Source organism: Pleurodeles waltl, chromosome 11 (assembly GCF_031143425.1).
Source record: "Pleurodeles waltl isolate 20211129_DDA chromosome 11, aPleWal1.hap1.20221129, whole genome shotgun sequence".
Taxonomy (NCBI): domain Eukaryota; kingdom Metazoa; phylum Chordata; class Amphibia; order Caudata; family Salamandridae; genus Pleurodeles; species Pleurodeles waltl.
The window spans coordinates 930694823-930709882 of NC_090450.1; the positions used below are offsets into that span (position 1 = coordinate 930694823).

The following is a 15060-nucleotide window of genomic DNA, read 5'->3' on the forward strand; positions in this document are numbered from 1 at the left end:
AAAGACACAAACTTAACTGTCTTTGAAAAATGACTGCCTGTACCTCATACACCCAACACATAAGCATCAAAACATGATGACAACGTGTATTATCTTTAAAATTCTCCCGCCCTTGTTGGGCTTAAGGATGTAGGAGTCTAACTTGTGGGGACAAAGGTACTATTCTCGATAGCCCAAGGTTGAGCCATCCATCTCCAGGCTACCTACGATACCAATCAGCTGCTGCCTCCACCCATGGACATCAATTCAACAAAATGCCAGGGGCAGCGGAAGTAAATTAAAACACCCTTTGATCTTAATGATATCACACGAGCTGGCGTCAATTGACCTTTGACTCTGAATATCCTCAGAAAATGGTGTAACATGACCTTAACTTTGAAGACATTACAGTAATTGACATCGCTAATGTACCATAACTGCATGATTACTATAACATAACACAGACGAATAGATTAAGGCACTAACATGATCCTTGACAGTGGTGGGAAGTAATTCTTGCCCTGAAATGTAGCGAGCCAGTCCTCTTGTAGGAGGGTTTAGGGGGTTCTAACAATGAGAACTCTTTGAATTAAGTGGGATCAAATAGAGTATTTGAAAGCACAATTTTCACATAAATGTGCTAAAAAGGCATCGTTTCTAAAAGGATGTTAATTTATATTTAAGTCTTTTTATGGTGTGCCAAGCCAATGAAACCTGATGCCCCCAAGGAGTTGACCCCATTGTTTTCAGACTGTGCTATGGGTGCCCCCATCTGTCAAAAATTACTTCCATAATCGCAAGGCCAGCATTTTATCATGCATGCCCCTCGTATGCCACGGGTGTGCTATTACGTCAAAAATGACCTACAATATGCCAGTGCCAGAATTTTGCAATTAATACCATCCATATATCTTGTGTGAAAATTACCTCTAGTATGTTAGGGTCAGTATTTTGTTATGGTTGCACCCCTACCATATGCCATGCTTTTCCTCCCTTATATAAAGAATTATCTCAAATGAGCTAGCGCCACAGGTGCCCCCATGGCAAAAAATCCTCAAGTATGCCTGTGACAGCATTTTTCTATGGGTGCCTGGTATGCCAACAATTGCTTCTGATATGCCAGTACCAGTATTTTCCGCAGGGTGACCATTATGGCAAGAACTAACTCCAGCATGCCAATGCCAGCATTTTGTCAAAGGTGCCTGACAAGCTAACAACTGCATCCAGTATGCCAACAGCAGCAATTCTTTTGCATGCATAAGCCAAGAATTATCAGCATTATGCAAGGATCAACAACATACATTGCATTCTTATGCTCACATACACTCTCTCCCCCATATTCCTTCATTCATTCATTCTTACTTAGTTGCACTCATTCTCTATCGTGCACGCATGTGTACTCACTCACTGACAATCATCTCACACCCTACCTGTCACTGGCTCTCACTCACTTCCTGTCACTGATTCTCACGCGCTTTCACTAAAACATGCTTATAAACAAAGGCACATACCCTCAAACGCACATTCTCTTGCACACAATCGCACTCTCACCCATAAGTACACACACAGCATACATTTAAAACCTTTTTTTTTTTTTTTTTTTTTTAAACTTACATCATCTGCAACTGCAAATGGAGATCTCGCTCTAGCTCCCGGTGCATCATTTTTATTTAAGCTAATAGTGAATAATACACTAATATGTAGTATTAGTGGAGCACCAATGCCCTTAAGAGCAAGCAGCCTCAGTCTCTTTGTCACCGACTTTGTTACCTCTGAGGTCAGGGGTCACAAAGACAGTGCTAGGGGTGGCAAGGGGCAAACCAGGGGTCGCAGCTGCGACCCCCTAAATAATGTCTTTGCCCCCACCCACAAGCAGTCATCCAATACATACTATATTATAATTCGCCACAGTGCTCACTGCCCAACACATGGCAGATAGCGAGAACGGATGGGGGTGGCAGCCTTCTATCTGTTCCTCCCTGGGGCCCGGGCATTTTTGGGGGATCCTCCTTCTGCCTCCCTAGCGCACGCAGCCCTGGCAAAAGTGATTCTCTTTAGCAGAGTACTCTGAAGTGCACATATTTGCCTGATGCACCTTAAATCTAATTGCTAAATACGCATGACAACACTGCTCCCACCTCGGCAGACTTATACTGGCTGATCCTGGAAACCAACATCATCTTCCCATCTTGCTGCACTACCTACAGAGGAACTAATAACCATTGCACACCCGCTTAACTAATAGGAAAAAGCACACTTCTGAGGAAGGCAAGGGAATACCATTACAAACCAAACCAGAAATTAAGAATGCGAAAGGAAAAGACTAGAAGATAAGCCTTCTCAAGTCCCACAGGAAACAAAGGTCTGGCATAAAAAACTAAGGAATACCCAGCTTCTTTTGCCTCTCTGTGCCAAGTTAAAAAAAAACACCCCTTTCCTTCTCAGTGGCTTTTTGTACTAAGTCATAAACTGAACTTTCTATCTAATCCTCCTCTGGTTTTGAAACTCCATTCAATGTCCACGGTCTGACTTTGGGAGAGGCAGTGGTAAACAAACAGTTAAACCACTGGCAGCCCTCGGCATTCTGAACAGGTGGACCATTGAGGCTGAAATTGCCTGGCATGCATGCATTCAAAACCATTTCAACAGTTAGTATCCGTGTGCCTGTCTGGAGCACAGGTACTTAGCCCGCGACTAAGCTGCTTCAAAAGCAATAACACACTTGGTAATGGCTACTTCTCAATATGTTGAACCCCAAAGCATCAATATAAGCAATGGGGCTGTCAGGATGCTGAGGTGGAATATCACCCAAGGACAAATGCGGTCAGAACTCTTATATTAACTCACTCATCCATGTACACATTCCTCTCAGTGACCTAAGCACCGGCTACAGTGATCAGTCTGTAACCTTACATCACTCATACCTTAACTCTATATGTTCTGTGAGTAATGAAAGCTTGTTTTAGTTTGCCCAGCTGGATCGGTTCTGCTGGGAATGGAAGGAAGATTGCACTCACAACCTTTTGTGGGAAAGTGAAGCCTGCTCTGCTACTGCAATGCTCTACCTGTTTCATGAGGGATCAAAGCTTGCATTGCTGCTGCTCAATTGTACCTGCCTTGTGATGGGAAAGAATGTGCTGCTGTTGCTCTAGCTGTCCAGGTCTTCTGAAGAAAGGAAGATTTCTTTGTTTCTGCCCAAGGCACACCTCTTGCATGTAGAAGGGCTATTTCCATTGCTGGTGTCCAATCTTACAAAAAAGGGATATTTTGAATGAACGTACCTAAACCAGCGAGACATTTTGGAGGACCCAGAGCAAATCTAGTTGCAGTGCCTGACCCACTGACCCTGGTTTCAACACCAGCTTCCCAGCTTGAGCAAACTGTGTGACCCAGGGCAATTACTTGCCTTTGCAGTGTCTCCTTTTCTGTAATCATAACATTTGAGAGTGTCTTGAAATAGTTCAGTTCAGAACACTACCAAAATCTTTCTTGCATATGGTTTAATATGGCATAATGTTGTTTCCTCTATAACCACAATAAAGGTCTTATATAGGAGGCACATGATAACTGACTGGTCTCTTCGGTCACTAATAAAAGTGTCAACAGGGCAGTATGGAGAAAGAATGCAATACCCATCCTGGATTAAAATTGTTCAGATCTCTAATCAGGAATCCTGGTGTCAATCCCAGTTTCGCAGCTTGACCATAAATGTGAATCTAGGCAATTACTTTTCCACACCATGTCTCCTTTTCCTCGATTATCATATTAGAGAGAAACTTCCTTAAAATAATTCAGTTCAGGATGCACACTGTACAAAAATCTCTCTTGCATATAGTTTATTAGATCACACTATTGCCTCATCTGCAACAATATAAGTTTATATAGAAAAAACATGACAACAGACTTGCCTTCTTAGTCAATGACAAAATCACCAGGGCAGAAAAGGCAGGGATCGCTAATTCTAATAAAGTCTACTGAGTGCAGTGATGCAATCTAATGTGCTTAAATGAAACAATACAAAGTACACAATGTTTCTGTCATAGCTATTTATAACACTGGAGTCAGAAACACTTGCAGCAGGGTGGGATGTTCAGACTCAGCTAAGATATGTTCTCCTCTTATCCAGACAGGTGGGATCCAAGAAAATTATGGGACCTGGCTGGCACAGTAAAGTTTAATCATGCTTTAGCCATACAAGCAGCTGGAGGTGTCTAAAGAGACAGCGAGATAGAAAAACATGTGGGCACCCATGATCCTGGGGGAAGTCTGGCATGATTTAGGTGGAGCGTCTGCTTACCATTATGAAGCACTCTGCCTTGAAAAGGTGCGGTATGTGCTGCAGTTGCTGCTCTGTGAAAGCCGCCAGTAGGATAAACACATGAATAGATACGTACATCGATGTTTAGCTAATATTAATTAATCTTGCTTGGTCTGCTGCTGGTAACTCCAAGCAGATTCTGCCAGCATGTCCATAAAATCACTGCCCTAGTTGCACTAGTAGCAAGGCTTGAAATACGTACGTGTTGGGTGGGTGGCTTGGGGTCTCAAGGCCTGCCTCCCCATCATCTATTTCATAGCGCAGACTATGGTTACAGTGACCCACCCTGTAAAACAAGCTACACTTGCCAACAGACTAGCCAACAGCATGTCACAAGGACTTCTTTGAGGAGTGTGGCCTTGGGAAAGTTGCCCTGCCGGTCCCACCCATTCTGACGGTGGAGAACGTGCCATATGAACGAGGGTCTGTTTCACAATATTGCATATGAGATACCTATAGCCCACAGAAAGACACCTGACACCCAAAGGAGCATAATGTGACAGATAAAACATGAAGGAAAAAAGAAACCGTGTTCATTGCTTAATTCTTCTGTTTGTAATCTTGTTGTAGCGAGACCCACAAAAAAGACATTTTAGCTCACCCACATACATGTTTAATTTAGGTCTGACAGTGTAACAAACAGAACATATATGTCAACATAGGGGGCATAACCTCACTGAAACCCAAACTGGAAGACTGTACACCAGTGAAGAACAGTACTCTCAGACGCTTTCTGATGCTAGATGTGGACCCCACTGACGAAGCACACCACATTAGGTACATGACGGTTCATCATCCATGAGTACATGTACATATGTTAATTCCAGAAGAGGCTTAGCTGTTTCTTGTAGGTGATTTGTACGTTGCATATGTTTGTCTGTTTACAGAAAGCCCGCAGCAGTCCTTTCCTGCCATTCACTGCCTCTAAAATGTGCTGGCTTATATATTTCATAGAGCCAGCCTTTAAAATGTACATCTACCAAAACAGATTAAAATAACTCAAAAGTCCCTATTGCCCAAGCCACATCAACATATTTGATTAACTAACTACGAGGTACCTATCCTGTTCGTGTTGGTAACTTTTGGTTTTAATTGTGAAACCATTTTTGAAATGGACCACATGACTCTATATGATTTTTACACATACCTGACAAGTGATTTCATATTATGTATATCAACATCTACGAATACTGACGTTTTAGCAAACATCACATTGCATGCATGGATTTTGAGCCCATATTGAAGGGTTAAAAGCAAAACTATAAGCCCCACAATTTAACATGTTGTCTGCTGAAAACCTGGGAATGGATGGTGCCACCATGTGTCATAGTGCCTCCTGGCAGGCTTATGAAATGCATAATACAATTTAGCTCCTAGTCTTTTGCCTTTTTTACTTGCAGGCAACCATGAATTAAGGAACCATGGATTAAATAGCCCAGTGGGGTGGAGGGCAGAGCCATTCAAATGCAAATACGACCATCTCACTGCTAATGGGCTAACATTAACACTCCTGTGAAACTCGCATGCTAAAAAGATGGCATGTACCAAAATCATGCAAGGACGGAGCAAGCAGCTGGAGGTGTCTAACGAGACACAGAGATAGAAAAACACGCGGGCACCCATGTTCCGGGTGGAAGTTTGGCATGATTTAGGTGGCGCGTCTGCACACCCTGCCTTGAAAAGATGCAGCGTGTGCTGCAGTTGCTTCCCCGTGAAAACCAGCAGTGGGATAAATACATGAATAGATACGTACATCGATGTTTAGCTAATATTATTTAATCTTGCTTGGTCTACTGCTGGTAACGCCATGCAGATTCAGCCAGCATGTCAATAAAATAATACGAACATATCTCATTCACACAGCTGCAGTTGCATCTCTGCACACGTGATTATTGTATTTCTGTATATAAACATGCTTTTCACTAAGTTGGCAGCCATCCATTCTCTGCAGTGACAGCTTGAGTGTATATATTATATTAATAATGTCACTCACTTAGCCAACTGGATCTCTTATCAGAACCCACAAGAGAGCAATAATAGACCATATGAACCATTACCTATCATGTAATAATGTTTCTATTATACTATATTGTATGGCCAGAAAATGATGAAGAGCCAATTGCATGAAAGTCTATGTTTAATTTACTCTTCATGGGAAGAGTGCTTATTTAACAATGAAGGATTTAAAAAAGTCTGTAATTGCTGTTGATTTGTAGGCTTTACTTAGTGAACAAAGAACAACGGTACATTTTTAAAATCTTAATTCAAGCCAATTATGTAACTTCTCACGAATTCTAGAAAGCAGTTTGCAAATATGAGGTAATTTCTGTTTTAAAGAAAGCAAGCATTATAAAGAAGCAACACTGGGCTCTCTACATCAGCAAATAGCAAACATGGGGTGTGTCTCTGGTGATCTATTTACACAGCACAAGGACAACTGTTATACAGAATACACAGCAACACTGCATTTAGGCCATAGGGCTCACTTGTATATTTATACATAGGTACAGAGCATAGCTTCCACAATTCTTTATAATATAGTGAGTATAATGAGCAGGTCCGCTGCCCATGGGGGTTTCTTGGTCCTCGGTGATGCAGGCAGTCCCCTGGAGACTTTTCAGGGGTCGCTGGTCCTGCAGAACATGTTGCTTCTTCTTTTGCAGCTTTTTGAAGCAGGAGGCAGGCCGGTAGGGTTGGGGCCGAGTCAGTTGTTGTCTCCTTCACTTCTCTGTGGGGTTTTCAGCTCAGAAGTCCTTCTTCTTTCTTGAGGTCATCAGGAATCTGAAGAGCTGGGTTCAGGGTCGCCCCTAAATACTAACTATAGGGGTGTGTTTATGGTCATGGAGGCAGTAGCCAATGGCTACTGTCCCGGAGGGTGGCTACACCCTCCTTGTGCCCACTCCCTCTGCAGAGGGGGGACACATCCCTATCCCTATTGGTCATAATCCTCCAAAGCAAGATGGAGGATTTCTCAAGGAGGGGGTCACTTCAGCTCTGGACACCTTAGGGGTGGTCCTGGCTGAGGGGGCGACTCCTTGTTTTTCTCATTATCCCTTTGGGCTTGCTGCCAAAAGTGGGGGCTTGTCAGATGGGCAGGCATCTCCAGTGGCTGGAGTGCCCTGGGGTACTGTAACACCAGGCCTGAGCATTTGAGGCTCACCGCCAGGTGTTACAGTTCCTGCAGGGGGAGGTGTGAAGCACCCCCACCCAGGACAGGCTTTGTTTCTCACCAAAGTGCACAAAGGCACTCACCCCATGTGGTCAGAAACTCTTCCTGAGGTGGCAGGCTGGCACAGACCGGTCAACCTCTCACTAGCAGTTGGGCTAACATACAGGGGGCATTTCTAAGATGCCGTCTGTGTGCGTTTTTCAATTAATCAATGTGGGTTTATTGTGCTGAGAAGTTTGATACCAAACTTCCCAGTGTTCAGTGTAGCCATTATGGAACTGTGGAGTTCATAATTGACAGACTCCCAGACCATATACTCTTTATGGCTACTCTGCACTTATAATGTCTAAGGTTTTGCTTAGATGCTGTAGGGGCATAGTGCTCATGCAACTATGCCCTCACCTGTGGTATAGTGCACCCTGCCTTAGGGCTTTAAGGCCTGCTAGAGAGGTGACTTACCTATGCCACAGGCAGAGATTGGTGGACATGGCACTCTGAGGGGAGTGCCATGTCGACTTTGTCTTTTCTTCCCACTAGCACACACAAGCTGCAAGGCAGTGTGTATGTACTGAGTGAGGGGTCCCTTAGGGTGGCATAATACATGCTGCAGCACTTAAGGAACTTCCCTGGCCATGGGGCCCTTGGTACCAGTGGTACCTTTTACAAGGGACTTGACTGTGTGCGAGGGCTGTGCCAATTGTGTTAGGACCATGTGGTTCCAAGTTTGTTTTCTTAAATAATGGGCATATGAATGCCCAATTAAGTCCTCTGGAAAGATTCCTGTATTTGAAAAATGATTCATAATTCTTCTTACTTGTGTGGCAGCAGAGGTAGTTAAAAGAATGTTCTTGAAGATTTGTGGTGGACAGTGGTCAGAAGGGCAGCCAGCTGTCCCGCTTGCTTTGACAAGATCCATAAATTCACTTTGTAATATTTGTTTGAAGGTATGGTGTGTGTTGTGAAGAAAATACACAAAACTGGCAAATTAAAGTAGCTTTGTGTTTTAGCTAGAACCATAAATACGTTTTTAAATTTGTTTTATTTCAGTGAATTTAATAGTTTTTTAATGATGTATTTCATTTCAATAACCACTGTGCATGGTCTTTGGCCGTGCACATTAGAGGATGGGCCAGGCCTTGCACCCAAGCTGCCAAAGGCGGGCAACACCATACTGTGCAAGGCCTTCTGCCATGTGCATTGGACGTTGGAAACAGGGCCAGGCCTCTGCCAGGCCTTCACCCAACCTACCGCGTGTGTCCAAACCCAAAGAAAGTCCATGTGCAGTGTGGGTTGGGTGCTTCACACATTCTGCAGCAGGTACAGAGCAGTGGTGGCTGGTAACAGGGCCTAGCCTACAAACACAGCCCGAGCCCTACCGATTGGCTGCCTGCAACATGAGGAAATATGCTGCAGGTAGCTGTTACAGAACTCAGGGGTTTAGTCCTCTGTCAGTTGCATAATTTAAAAAATATATATAAGGGGGCAGAGTAGGGATACCCTGGCTCCAGGCCTTCTGGTGGGGCCCACTGGGGGCAAAACAGTTGAAAATAAAATTGTGATATCGTTGTGATACCGCAGGACTCCCATGGGATTGAGACTTTTTTTTTTTATTAAACGCCCAACAGTTTGTTCAAAAAGATATAAAACAGGGAGGGGGCATTTCACCCCACTCCTTGAGCCACAGATGGGTCCTGAGGACCCCATCCACTGCTAAATGGTTATTAACAGGGAGGGGGACATGTGGTCCCCACCCTGTGCCAATAATGGGCTCCGAGAACCCATCCCCAGGGCCAAAATGATTACAAAGGGGAGGAGACCTAGCCCACCACTTCCCCAAGCCTTGCTGGGCCCCAGGATCCCCATCCTCTGGGGCAAAAAAAAGGGGTCCATGTGCCCACCTCCCTGTGGTGGTATCTACCCTGGGGACCCAATACCCCAGGGCGTAATACTTAACAGTGTCATGGGGAGCCCAGCTCCAGGAATCTGTGGTTAACTGCCCAGGAGAGCACAAGCATACCCTGCCCACACTTTCCCGGACTTGGAACTATAAATTGCTCCCGCCCAGATAAGCAGAAGCAAACTGCTGCTCGCACCTGGGCAGGAGCAAACAGAAGTGCCAGCTCCCACAAGCACCCACTATGATTCTGTCTGGAGAGCAAGCTAGGGCTTCCCAGTGGCTCCCAACATACTGGTTTGTGGATGCCCCAGGTGAGCACCAGGGCATTCACTTGAGGCCCTGGGGGAAGGGGTCCTCAGAGCCGTCAAGGCTCTTGGAAGGGAACTGTGTGCCCCTTCCCTTAATTTAATAAACAAGGCCCAAAGAATGCGGTCCCCGTGGCCCAAGGTGGCTCAGGGAGGTGGGCTGCATGCCCCCTCCCCTTCTTAAAAGAAAGGCCCAGAGGATGAGGTCCCCGGGGCCACTAGTGGCTCTGGGAGTGGGCCTTTTGCCCCCTCTCCCCACATTAATAAAAAATAATACAGCTCTGGGGATGGGGTCCCAGGGCCTGTGAAGGCTTGGAGAGTGGGCCACACAACTTCCTCCCCTTATAAAAATAAAATATGGGTGCCCTGGGTGGGCACTGGGACACCCACAGTAACATATTGTTTTTAAAAAAATGAATAATAAATGAGTGCCAGGAGCTACCAATTTATTATTCGCTGCTCCTTTGAAGGCACGGCCCAAGGGTTTTATTTTCTTTATTTTTTTTGGTTGGTGCCCTTATAATAGGGAGGGGCACCACCAAGCCATTTTTAATTCTGTTGTGAGCCGCAGGGAGTCCAACTGCCCCCCAGGCAGCATTAAAAAACAGCAAGTCTCTTGGGCCATTAAATCCCTGACCCCAGGAGAAATTACTGTATTTGTTTTTGAGCACTCCTAGATGGAGCTCTATGCTCTTCAGCTGGAGTACAAGACCCTCTTGTGGTTGTTTTTGTGATTGCATTTTTCTGGGCTGAAAATGTTAAAAGACAGACTCAGAGATTAAAAAAATACTATGTCTGACGATTATTACATTTTTCACCCACAAAATATAATAATAAAAACTCTGCCAAAAGAAAGAGTCATTTTTATCTCACATCTTTATAGTACTAAATATTCATAATCACTGCATTGTGTGAGTTATTGAAATATACATTTGATTATAAATAATGGTGATTTTTGAAGAACAATGAAATATCTGCTTTGTATACATAGTGATATGCTCATCCCTTGATAAAGCCAAAAGGCTCACTTTTTTATATGTTGGTGTTGTAATAGGCTGTGCGTAGCCAGACCCTGCAGCCAACCCCAGACAGTGTATGGGGGGTGGCAATCTGCAGGGGAATAGCAGCAGGGCCTGGCCCTGCAGTCAACCCCCACCGTGCATAGAGAAGGCCACTCGCAGCAGGTGGGTTGCCCTTACTTTTGGTAATAAAATATTAATTTATGTAAAAAAAAAAAAAAACTAGAAATTCACTGATAAAAAGGGTAAAGTGCCATTTTAGTTAGGTAAAATCTTTTGTGATAAGGTAAAGTTTTAAACTAAAACAAACACTGAAAGTCACAAGTTACAGTTATTTCTTATAACTGTAACATGTGCCCTGAGGTAACTAAAACTCACCCCCTGGCCCACACACTGCTAATTACTCCATATATTACATTACTCACAATATGATCTATGACATTATTAAGAACATCAGTGCAACATTTAAAAGGACTTCTAATGTCAAGACTGTGCAAGATGGCGAAAGTCTTTGACCACAGTAAGCTTGGGCTCTGACGGCTTGTGTTTGTGAGAAATGTATTATGGTAGTCCTAGAGTCCTCCCACATCTAACACTAAAATCCAGTTTGCGACAGCCACTGTACCCACACCAATCCCAGAGACAGAAATCTGGTAGGGCAAAAGCAAAGTTCTTCAGGAACCAGTCAGTGAACCCACAAGAATTGCCTTGGCATCCTATTCTTGCCCCTTTTAAGTCTGCCCCACCAGTTACATGTGAACGTAGAAGACATGCCTTGTAGGATGACACACAAGCAGGATGTGACACTGCAGTGTCAAAAAAAGATATCCACAGCACCCCACCTTACATATTCTGTGGGGTTCAGGGAAGTCATCTCTGCCCATTCAGTTCAGCCTACTGTTTGCTCCTGGGAGGTATTTTACAACTATTCCAGGCTAATAATTGGCTGAGAGAAGCTACCAAGCCAATGAAAAGGGGCCTCCAAGACTTAAGGCAAGGAAAAGGTATCTTTCTAAAAGTTAACTATCCTTAATATTTATTAAAAATTTGACTTCAAAATGTAATTGGATTTATTTTTCTCAACTTGTCCCATTCGCGAGATACAGTATTAGTATTTAATATCACCTACCAGTGTTTCTTTATGGGCCAGTCAGCCTCCCCACAGTAAAAATTGCTTTTGGGTGCTACCCTATAAGAACATGTTAACCTTAAATTTCTACATGTCCTGCCTTTAAATACCCTGCACTTGGCCTTGTGGGCTACATAGGTGTGACTTATTAATAGTTAAAAAGAAGGATTCTAACTGTTTGACAAGTTTATTTTGACAGTTTGAACTGAAGGTTTTACATTGCTAAATTAAGGCTACAATGGTAGGCCTGAAGCAATGTTTCCACTGCCACTCTAGTAGATGTTACAATAGCTGCTGCAGTCCACTTGTGGCATTTAACTTCCAGGCCTGCTGTACATTTTATACCGTATACTAAGGATTTATAGCAAGTTAAATATTCCAATTCAACCATGTTTAAAGAGGCTCCTTAACAGGTAGCATGGGTAAAGTGCTCAGAGTTCTAAAGCCAGCACAAATATGAAGTTCAGCAAAAGGCAAAACATCTGGTGTGACCAGGGAGAAAAGGCAGATATATATTTGTGATACTGGCCTTGGGAGATGGACTCTTCAGACACTGATTCAGCCCCCTCAATAAATAATTCTGTGCGCAGCAGTAATCTATTTAAACAAGTAAATTCTGTCCCTGGTGTGATAAGAGGACAAATGAAAATGTGAGTCTGGACAGAACTGCAATTATAGTGCATGCTCATCTGAACCGCTCTTAAAAACTGTGACTTTTCTTTTCTTTTCACAAAAAGTGTTGGGGCAATGGGGCAGTCCTTGTTATCCAACACAGCTTGGGCTAATACAGGACCCTAACACTAAACCGTAATATCGGAACCATACCTATACCAACTACTTATGGAACTGACATGGAAATATTCAGTGCTCAAAATATATTTATAAAACAGTGGGGACACTACCAACAGGCAACACGTTTTCACTGAAGGTGTCCATCAAAGACCTTTGCATCGAACCTGCGCTGGGTGGCCAGTCCCCACTGCACAGGTCTTTGGCAATGTGCTAGGGGGACTGGCCACAGGGTGGTTAACTACCTCTCCAAAAGGACCCTGGCCACGCACAGGGAGCCGCAGGACGTGACCTGCGTCCAGCCTTGTGCTCAGTTCCCCCACATGTAGGCGACCCCCACCCTGCTACACAACTTGAGGAAGGTCATATGCAAAGGGGGTTGGTCGCAAAGGGGAAGCCCACTTGTCACAGGCAGCCAATCTCAATTGGGCAGTCTTTGTTGGCAGCAGGTTTTTTTTTAAATTTGTTTTAGATGGCATTTTGTTTTCAATATTTCCCTTTTTTATGTTTGATGAAAACTATGTGCTCTTCACAAAATTTCAGTAAATGAACTGCGCTTTTCGTTAAAATCTCACCTTTCGAGCCTTCAACCATTTTTTCTGGGTTTTGGCTTAATTTCCATCTCTCTTGGAGCCTTCAAGCACTCCTCTTGGGTCGTGCACCACTCATGGTGGCCCTCAGTGGCTGTGGGCATTATTTTTCCACAGCACAAAACACAACATTTTTATTTCAAAATTGCCAGTTTTAAAATGGACTTTAAAGTAAAAGATCTAAGGCTTTCTCCAGTCAATCACATTTCTTAAAAAATTCAAATTCCAATGACAGGTGTCGCAATTTTTGGAGAAAAGTGTTAATTCTCTCAGGAACATCAACAAACCTTTCTCTAAAATGATATAAACGGATTTACATCAACCCAAAGTGAAACCGTTTTCCAAGTAAACCGCGACTTTCATGCCATAGGCGAAGCAAAAAGCCTTATGTGACCTAAAAGAGGAATGCACATCTATTTTTCAAGCGTTTCGCACTTTTTCCTCTTACACTGATCTTCAACAAAATTTGCAGGTGGTACCGCAGTTAACTTTGTCAAGTGATTGCCAGTTTTGGTACCGATCTCTGCACAAGGCCAAACGGTATAGGCAAATAAAAAAATTCTTTCACTTGAAGGTGGGCTGAACCATACATAAATAAACAACAACGACTGCAACTGTGTAATGTATTCATATATACACACACACACACACCCACATACATACACAATCTGAAAAAGAGAATCTGTGCTACCCTATGCAGTTTAGTCCAGTTACATAATTAAAAAAAACCTTAGTTGAAGGAAATGTATGGCTATGATTCAAAACCTATCAAACCTATAGTTGAGATTGGCCAGTCTTCATCCCAAAAACCTGTTCCGCATGTTTTAAAGTCATATGGTGCCCATTTGTAGTACAGGGCATGGTCTTTTGTCTTATCCTATGCCCAGACCCAATTTCAGACAATGGTATTGCTGCATACAGCCTTTATTGATGTATGGCAGGTTCTTAGTACACAGTAATCTTTTCCTTAGAACTTGTTTGGCACTATTTTACGTTTATAATTTCTTTTCTTAATTGAGGACCTCAAACAGAGGAGGCAAACTGCAGTACCATCTTGAAGTGTTTACAACGTACAATAGCAGTGATCTGCAGCGGACTTCAAATAAGCCTAATTACCACCAGTAGTGCAGTGCCTGAAAAGCCTGGCAACATTTCTGGAATAAGCAAACTCCTAAAAGTATCCATGGGCAATTTCCAATCTTCAGGCCATTTGTTGCAATCAATGTATGATAGCACAAAGTGCTTGTACCTTGAAGTTGTTTGTACGCAATCCAAAATGGCCCATGAATTGCATAGTCTGGGTTGCACACTGGGTAGCGTGTAATGTAAACCTCACTGTGACAGTTACATTTTTGTAGCCATTTTAAGACTTGTTTTAGTCTATCTGGATGCCGACCTTAATGTCACTGCTTTCTGGGCTGTGCTTCATGCCCCCCCTCAATGACTGTCAAGATGGTGTTCCCAGACCATTTGTGTATCCTGGCACTGAGAAAGGGGTGGCTTATTAGAAAGTGAGAATCAATGAACTCTCTTTCTGCCAGAGTGCACTGACATGTCAACAATAAAAAAGGCTTTCCTGATAATCATTTTTAAGATATTGTTCCTTGAATGGTGTGTACATTTAATGGTCAAAGCACACAAAGGTGAAAGACTGAAGTTCATCTGGCACTTTCTGTCATGCGAATATCTCACAAATAAATGAACACCAAACATAAAAAAAATATCTTCTAAATGAAGCTCTAGCTTCATGCCGAATTTGGTTCAATTATATTTAGTCATTCGTGGTGAAACAGGGAGTAACAAGCCAATAGTTTTTGCCTTTAAAAGGTGAGTTTGACATGCTGGAAAATGACCATTGCTGTGTT

At 43.3% G+C, this 15060-nt stretch overlaps 1 protein-coding gene across 1 annotated transcript in view; it reads right to left on the minus strand.

Annotated features, from left to right (window-relative positions):
* Positions 1-15060, minus strand: part of CCDC92 (coiled-coil domain containing 92) — a 265352-nt gene that overhangs the window by 227702 nt on the left and 22590 nt on the right. The gene's annotated exons all lie outside the window — the stretch shown is intronic.